Raw genomic sequence first — 6,893 nt, forward strand, 5'->3', positions numbered from 1 at the left:
CACAAGAAATGAACAATACCGGATGACAAAACTCATTCACCACTCTGAAGAGATGACAAATTCAGAAAAGTCTCTCCTGGGAGTGGTCGCTCTGTTATCAGTCCCTCTGGTGCTGGGAATGGCTGCTGCCCAGAGTAGACCCCAGTAGGCCACAAAGTGCGAGCTCTCGGTGTTTCCCCGGGTCCTGGTCTGAAGCAGGTTTGAATGGTTCCAAGAAAGGGGAAAGAAAAACAGTCCAGGGAAAACTCAGACTGCCTCAGCTAGCTAAACTAACTAAAAAGCAAAAGGAGAACTGTGTTCTGCCCTGTCCGTGCCCAGACAACAGTGGAGTTCTGTGTTCCAGCAGACTGTGGGGGAGAGTGCAACTGATAAAGAAACTCTGTGCTTCTTCTCCCTGCCTGCACTGTGAGAGCCAGCCTTGAAGGCACAGAATATAACATCCGGCATAAACAGAACACCTGACTGGGGATACAAGCATCATAAGGTCACCCTTGGACATTAAGAAAATAATTTTCTTGATTAAATTCCTGCAATCTAGATTGCTAAACATTTTCAACCACAATATATTAATTTTGTTCAAGTGAATCTTAGTTCATCACCCGGTGTAACTCTCCAAGGAGCCTCAGATTTCTTTACGCGAGAGTGGTGAATCCAGGCATTCTGCTCTTGGATCTTAATTGCAGTAAAGGTGGTGAGAAGCACTTGGAATGGTCCTTCCCACTGTGGCTCCAAGGTCTTTTCTTCAAGACACTTGACATACACATAATCCCCAGGCTGCATGTTATGCACTGGTCCATCTAGCCCTCTGCTCTGAGTTCCAGCCATGTTTTTCAGTTTCTCTTGAGTTGCTTCCCTAGGGCTACTATATAAGCAGTCAGTCTCTCTTCCCCAGTTTGGGTGGATATCCCTTTCTGCCCACCATATGTTCTCCCATAAAGCATTCCGAAAGGGCTCAGCTTTTCTTTAGTACTGGACTTAGTCGGGAGTCGCAGCAATGCTGATGGGAGGGACTGGGGCCAAGGCAAATTAACCTCCTGTCCTAGTCTCACAATTTGTTGTTTGATCAAATGACTCATTTTCTCAACTTGGCCGCTTGACTGGGTATGGTATGGCGTGTGAAATTCCCAACCTATGCCCGAAAGTTGACCGACCTGCTGTATTATTTTTGAAATAAAATGTGGTCCCCTATCTGGGGATATTGTGGCTGGAACTCCAAAGTGTGGTATTATTTCTTGCAACAGCACCTTGGTTACCTCCTGGGCTTTGGCAGTCCTGGTAGGGAAAGTCTCTGGCCATTCTGAAAAGGTATCTGTTAGTACCAATAAATATCGATACCCCCCTTTTCTTGGTAATTCTGAAAAATCAATTTGCCACTGCTGACCAGGTTCATGGCCTTTTCCAATTTGGTCCAGGTTTGGTTTAGGGGTATTCTTGGGTTAGTCTGGAGGCAAAGTTCACACTACTGGGCTATCAAATGGAGGGTGCCCCTGTCACAGGGAATGATTGGCATCTGACTCCATTGATTCAGAATGCTGAACAATTGCTTTATTAAACTATACTATATTGCATTATACTATACTATAATTAGGAGATACTATTCTACAAAGAGATACTAAAGAATACTAAAGAAAAATCTCTGTCTGCCACAGCCAGGACACAGCTTCAAGTGATTGGTTAATTAATATAGACAGCCATCACAGAATCCAATTACCAAATCCCTTCAGGTAAACAATCTTCCTAACACATTCCACATGTGCAAAACAACAGGGCAGAGAATAGAGATAAGAATTGTTTTCTCTTTCTCTGAGGTTCCTAGCTGCAATTCCTGGGAAATATCCCTAGGAAGTTGTGCCTGCCTGCACTCTATGAAGAGAGCTGTGGCTACATCGGGCTACTTGAGTAACAGTGGCATATAAGTTCCTGGCAGTGATTCTTTCAATCAAATTATTATACAAGGCATCAATTCCCCAGTGTATTTTCCACTGTTCCTCTCTTACTAATGGCCATAGTAAATGGGAGGGGATAACCAATTTCCTTTCTGCTGTAACAGCCCATCCTTCCTGGTTATATGTTCCCTTTTGATCCTAAATTAGCTTTCTATCCGTCTAATTATACACTGGCTTACCTTCTAGGGAGATTTGGCCATTGGGAATTAAGGCTCCTTCTACTGTTACCTCACCTTTTGCCACTTCTTTTGCCACTTCTTTTGCCTCTCCGCCAGATTGTTTCCTTATTCCAGTTCTGAGCTCACTTTCTGATGTGCCTTAATGTGCATGATTGCCACCTTCTCAGGCATTTGGACTGCTTCCAACAGCTGTATTATTTCTTGTGCATGTTTAATGTTCTTCCCTTGCAAATTTGACAGACCTCTTTCTTTCCAGATAGCCCCATGGGCATGCACTACTCCGAATGTATATCTTGGATCTGGATAAATTTTATTTATTTATTTATTTATTTATTTATTTATTTAATTTCCTTTTGATAACTCTAATGCACAGTCAGGACAATTATTTCTGCCTTCTTTGCAGAGGTACCTGCTGATAATGGTCCTAATTTGATTAGGTCCCTTGATGTGGTAACTGCATACCCAGCAAGTTGTTTTCCATTGATAACATAGCTGTTTCCGTCAGTGAACCAGGTTTCTGCATCATCCAAAGGAGTGTCCTTCAGGTCTGAGCAGCTGAAATAAGTAGCTTCAGTAGTCTCCAGGCAGTCATGATGAATTGGCTCTCCTTGGTTCCCACTAAGAAAAGAGGCTGTGTTGACAATGTTAGTTATCACTATCTCTACATCATCTTGTTCTACCACGATAGATTGCTATTTCAGAAACAATTGTGGGGAGAGGCAGTGGCTGCCTTTTGTTTCCAGTACTGAGGATACTGTATGAGACACTAGCACAGGCATTTTATGGCCCAGGCTGAACTTACAGGCTTCCTGAATGTTCAGTAGAACTGCAGCCTCTGCTCTGAGGCAACCTGGCCATCCTTTGGCTGCTGTATCCAGCTGTTTAGAAAGATAAGCAACTCCCTCCTGTATGGGCCCAGGTCCTGTGCCAGTATTCCCAGGGCAATTCCCTAGTTCTTATGAGAGAAGAGAAAGAACGGTTTACTCATGTCTGGAAGTCCTAAAGCTGGAGCTGACATGAGAGACTTTATCAGTTGACCAAAGGCCTGTGTGGGCTTCCTTTGTCCACTGGAGATCTCTCCTTCCATTTGCAATGAGCGAATACAGACATTTCACAAGTACTCCATAATTGTAAATCCATAGTCTGCACCATGCCATCATGTCCAGGAAGGTTCTCAGCTCTTTTATTGTTTGAGGTTTTGGGGTTTGGCATATTGATTCTATGCGTTCTTTCCCCAAAGTCCATTGTCCAGCACTGACCTCATAACCCAGGTAGATCTCCTTTTGTTTTACTGCCTGGGCCTTTTTCTTTGATACTCTATACCCGTGCAGCCCCAAAAAGTTTAGAAGGCTTACCATCCAGGCCATGCACCCTTCTTCTGTAGGGGTAGCTATTAGGATATCATCTACATAGTGCAATATTTTCCCTTGTGGAGCTTCCCAAGATTCCAAATCCTTCGCAAGTTGTTATCCAAACAGGGTGGGCAAGTTCTTTTGTCTTTTGGGTAGGACTGTCCATGTGAGCTGAGTTTTTCATCCACTTTTGGAATTTTGACACTCAAATGCAAAAATTTTCAGGCTGGCTTCATGGAGAGGAAGGCAAGAGAAACCATCCTTCAAGTCTAAAGCAGTAAACCAAGTTAGCTCTGGTGTTAAACACGTTAACAAGGTGTACAGGTTAGCCACCACAGGGTAGAGATCCTCAGTTATCTTGTTAATGGCCCATAAGTCCTGCACGCCCCGTTATGACGCATAGGTTTGCGGACAGGCAGGATAGGAGTGTTGACGTCAGATTGGCAGTCCTTTAATAACCCCAGCGAAAAAAAAAATCAATTATCGGGCTAATTCTTTCTCTATCTTCTTTCCTCAAAGGATACTGTTTCATTGTAACTGGTTGTTTTCCTCCCTTAAGCTTAATTTATATTGGTGTAGCATTTTTCCCCCTCCCTGGTACATTGGAGGCCGATACTCCCAGAAGCACTTGATTCAGGATCTCCCCACTAATTTCTTCCTTAGCTTTAATGGCTGTCAATATTAAACTCAGCACTTCTACGTATTTTTGCTCATTAACTTCCAGAGTAACCTCTCAATTCAATTTTTAAACAAAATAGTTGCCTCCAACTTCTCCAATTAATTTCTCCCTAGGAGCGAATCCGGGGAATTGGGCATGTATAAGAATTTATGGATGCCCCACTGTTTTCCATATTTGTATTTGAGTGAGTGTACTTGCAAGTGTACTTGCAAAAATATGCTATTTCAGATTGGCCAGTTGCTCCCCTTACCCTAACATATTCATTCCCCACTGGCACCAAAGTTTTATTTAAAACTGAAAATGTTGCCCCTGTTTTCACTATAAGTTCCACCTCTTTTTCCTTCTTCCCCCATTTCATTTTTATAACCAAGGGATCCCCTGGGGTAAGGTCCCCTGGTCCCCTGCAGTCGCTTTTTGTACAAGCAACCACCACCTCCCTTCCCCGGTCCCCTTTTCCATTTCTGTTTAGTTCAGGGCACTCATTTTTCCATTGTCCAAATTTTCTGCAATTTGCACACTGATCTTTGCCCAGCGAGGGTGGTCCTTGCTTAGGTGCTCCTTGTCTCCACCTTCCTTTGCTTTCCTCTTTTACTACTGCTATTAACTTTCTCATCCCTAGCTTATATCCTTCTTCTCAATTGCTAAAAACCCTCCATGCCTCATCTAGCAAGACCTCCAAATTCTTTCCCTCTGGTCCCTGGAACTTCTGAAGTTTCCTCCTAATATCTCCCATAGATTGCCCTAAAAATAAATTTATTAGTTGCTGTATCCCTATCTTGGATCCAGGATCTAACGGTGTATGGGGACGCATTGCGTCTCTCAGGCAATGTAAAAACTCAGAAGTTCTGGGTGAACGATTTTGCCTATAAAAATGTGAAGTTCTATTGATGCAGGGCAGCCCCCCACATGGGAATAATGTGCTCTGACTCCATGATTTTAGAAGGCTGAAGAAATGCTTTATTAAGCTATTCTATATTACATTGATACGATACTATAACTATACTAAAGAGATACTCAAGAAAATCCCATGACTGTCTGGAGATAGCCACGACACAGCTTTCACCCAACTGGCCAATCAATCCAATCAACCATCACCTTTGGTAAACAATCTCCATAACACATTCCACATGTGCCAAACAACAGGAGCAGCGAATAGAGATAAAAATTGTTTTCTCTTCTCTGAGCTTCTCACTGCCTTCCCCAGGAAAAATCCTGGGAGAGAGAATTATGTCTCTCTCTGTTCAGAGAATGTGAATACCACAAAGTTCTAATAAAGTTTTCTTTTCTGCCTTCTGAGCACGAAGTCAAATGTTGCTTTCTATCAGCCATCCCTAACTCAATAGCAACAGAAACATCCTCAGCAAACCAGAGGTGCCACTTCCTAGAGGATCCCTGGAAATGTTTGAGCCAGGATAAAAACCCTTAATCTGTCATATTTTATAGCAAAAAAAAAAAGCCCAGAAAACAGATTCTTCATAATTTTCAAATAGATATTATTTAATAATTTATATTTTTATATGTTTATTTTGGTTATTAGCTATGATTTTCTCTAGGAAGGCAGCCCAGCTCCGCAGCAGTGGCACCTCTTGACACCTGGGAACACCTGAGATGGGCCAGGATGGGCTCTTCCTGCCACAACCCCCCTCCCCCATCTCCAAGGTGCCATCTTTCTGCTGACATCACAATGCACCTCCCCAGTCTACCAGTGACATCACAAGGTGGCACCCCCCATGGTGATGTGGCCACTGTTGGACTTGTTGGCCTCCAAGGGTTCTTCTTATTGGTTCTTTGATTCCATGATGTTCACGAATGAGGTTTGGGAAGAGGAGTTTGGAGAAGTGGCTCCTGTAGGAGCAAGAGACCGGTCTGCTTTCTCCATGGAAATCTCCTGACAGCTCCCTGTCACTCTGCAGAGGCTAAGTATGCCAGGTTCTCGTGTCAACAATGGAGTGACCACTGCTCAGGGTGTGCAGGCTGCACAGGCCCACATGTTCCCCAGGTGAGTGCATTTCCTTGTTGATTTCTGGTTCCTTCATTGCCTGCAGAGTGTGAGCTCTGCCATTCCTCAAGCCTGTGGCATCATTTGCTTCTGGAGTTGGCCTCACTTATTCTTTTGGGTTCCTTCCAATTCCGGATATTGTCATTCTGTGATTCCAGGTTCCAGCTTGTTGTGTCTGATGCTTTTTCCACCCAACATACAAAGGCTGCAGAGAAACACAGTGTCAGAACAGGTATGGAATGGGTTCCTGCTGCTCTGTCCACATGGGGTGATCACATCTGTGACCATACAATCTTACAGACTGCTCCCAAGAGCTTCCTCCTTTCTCAGGGGAACAAGAGCATCCTGGAAAGTTTTCCCTCCTTGCGCTGCCATACCAGAGGCCAGGCATAAGGCAGCAAGAGCCAAGGTCAAAGCCACCTGCCAGGTGAAACTTGTGGGAATGGTTTGGAGGGATCCTTGCACCCTGGGTGAAATCCCCCTCAGACACTTGGACTGTGTAGCAACTCAGGAAGGTCCATGGGAACAGCCCTAGCTCCCAACTTCTCCTGAGCACCTGTGGAGTTTTGGACCCAAGGGAAACAGGTTCCCTATCTGCCCCATGCTCATGCTGATGACTGCTGGTATTTCTGCAGTGTGATCACCCCATGCCCAGCCAGCTCTCTGAGTATGAGGGAGGCAGGTAGGCAAGAGTTACCTCCTTCAGCCAGGCCTGACATCACACTCTTGGCTTCTGAG

The sequence above is a fragment of the Molothrus ater genome, chromosome 18 (genome assembly GCF_012460135.2).
Source record: "Molothrus ater isolate BHLD 08-10-18 breed brown headed cowbird chromosome 18, BPBGC_Mater_1.1, whole genome shotgun sequence".
NCBI classification, from domain to species: Eukaryota; Metazoa; Chordata; class Aves; order Passeriformes; family Icteridae; genus Molothrus; species Molothrus ater.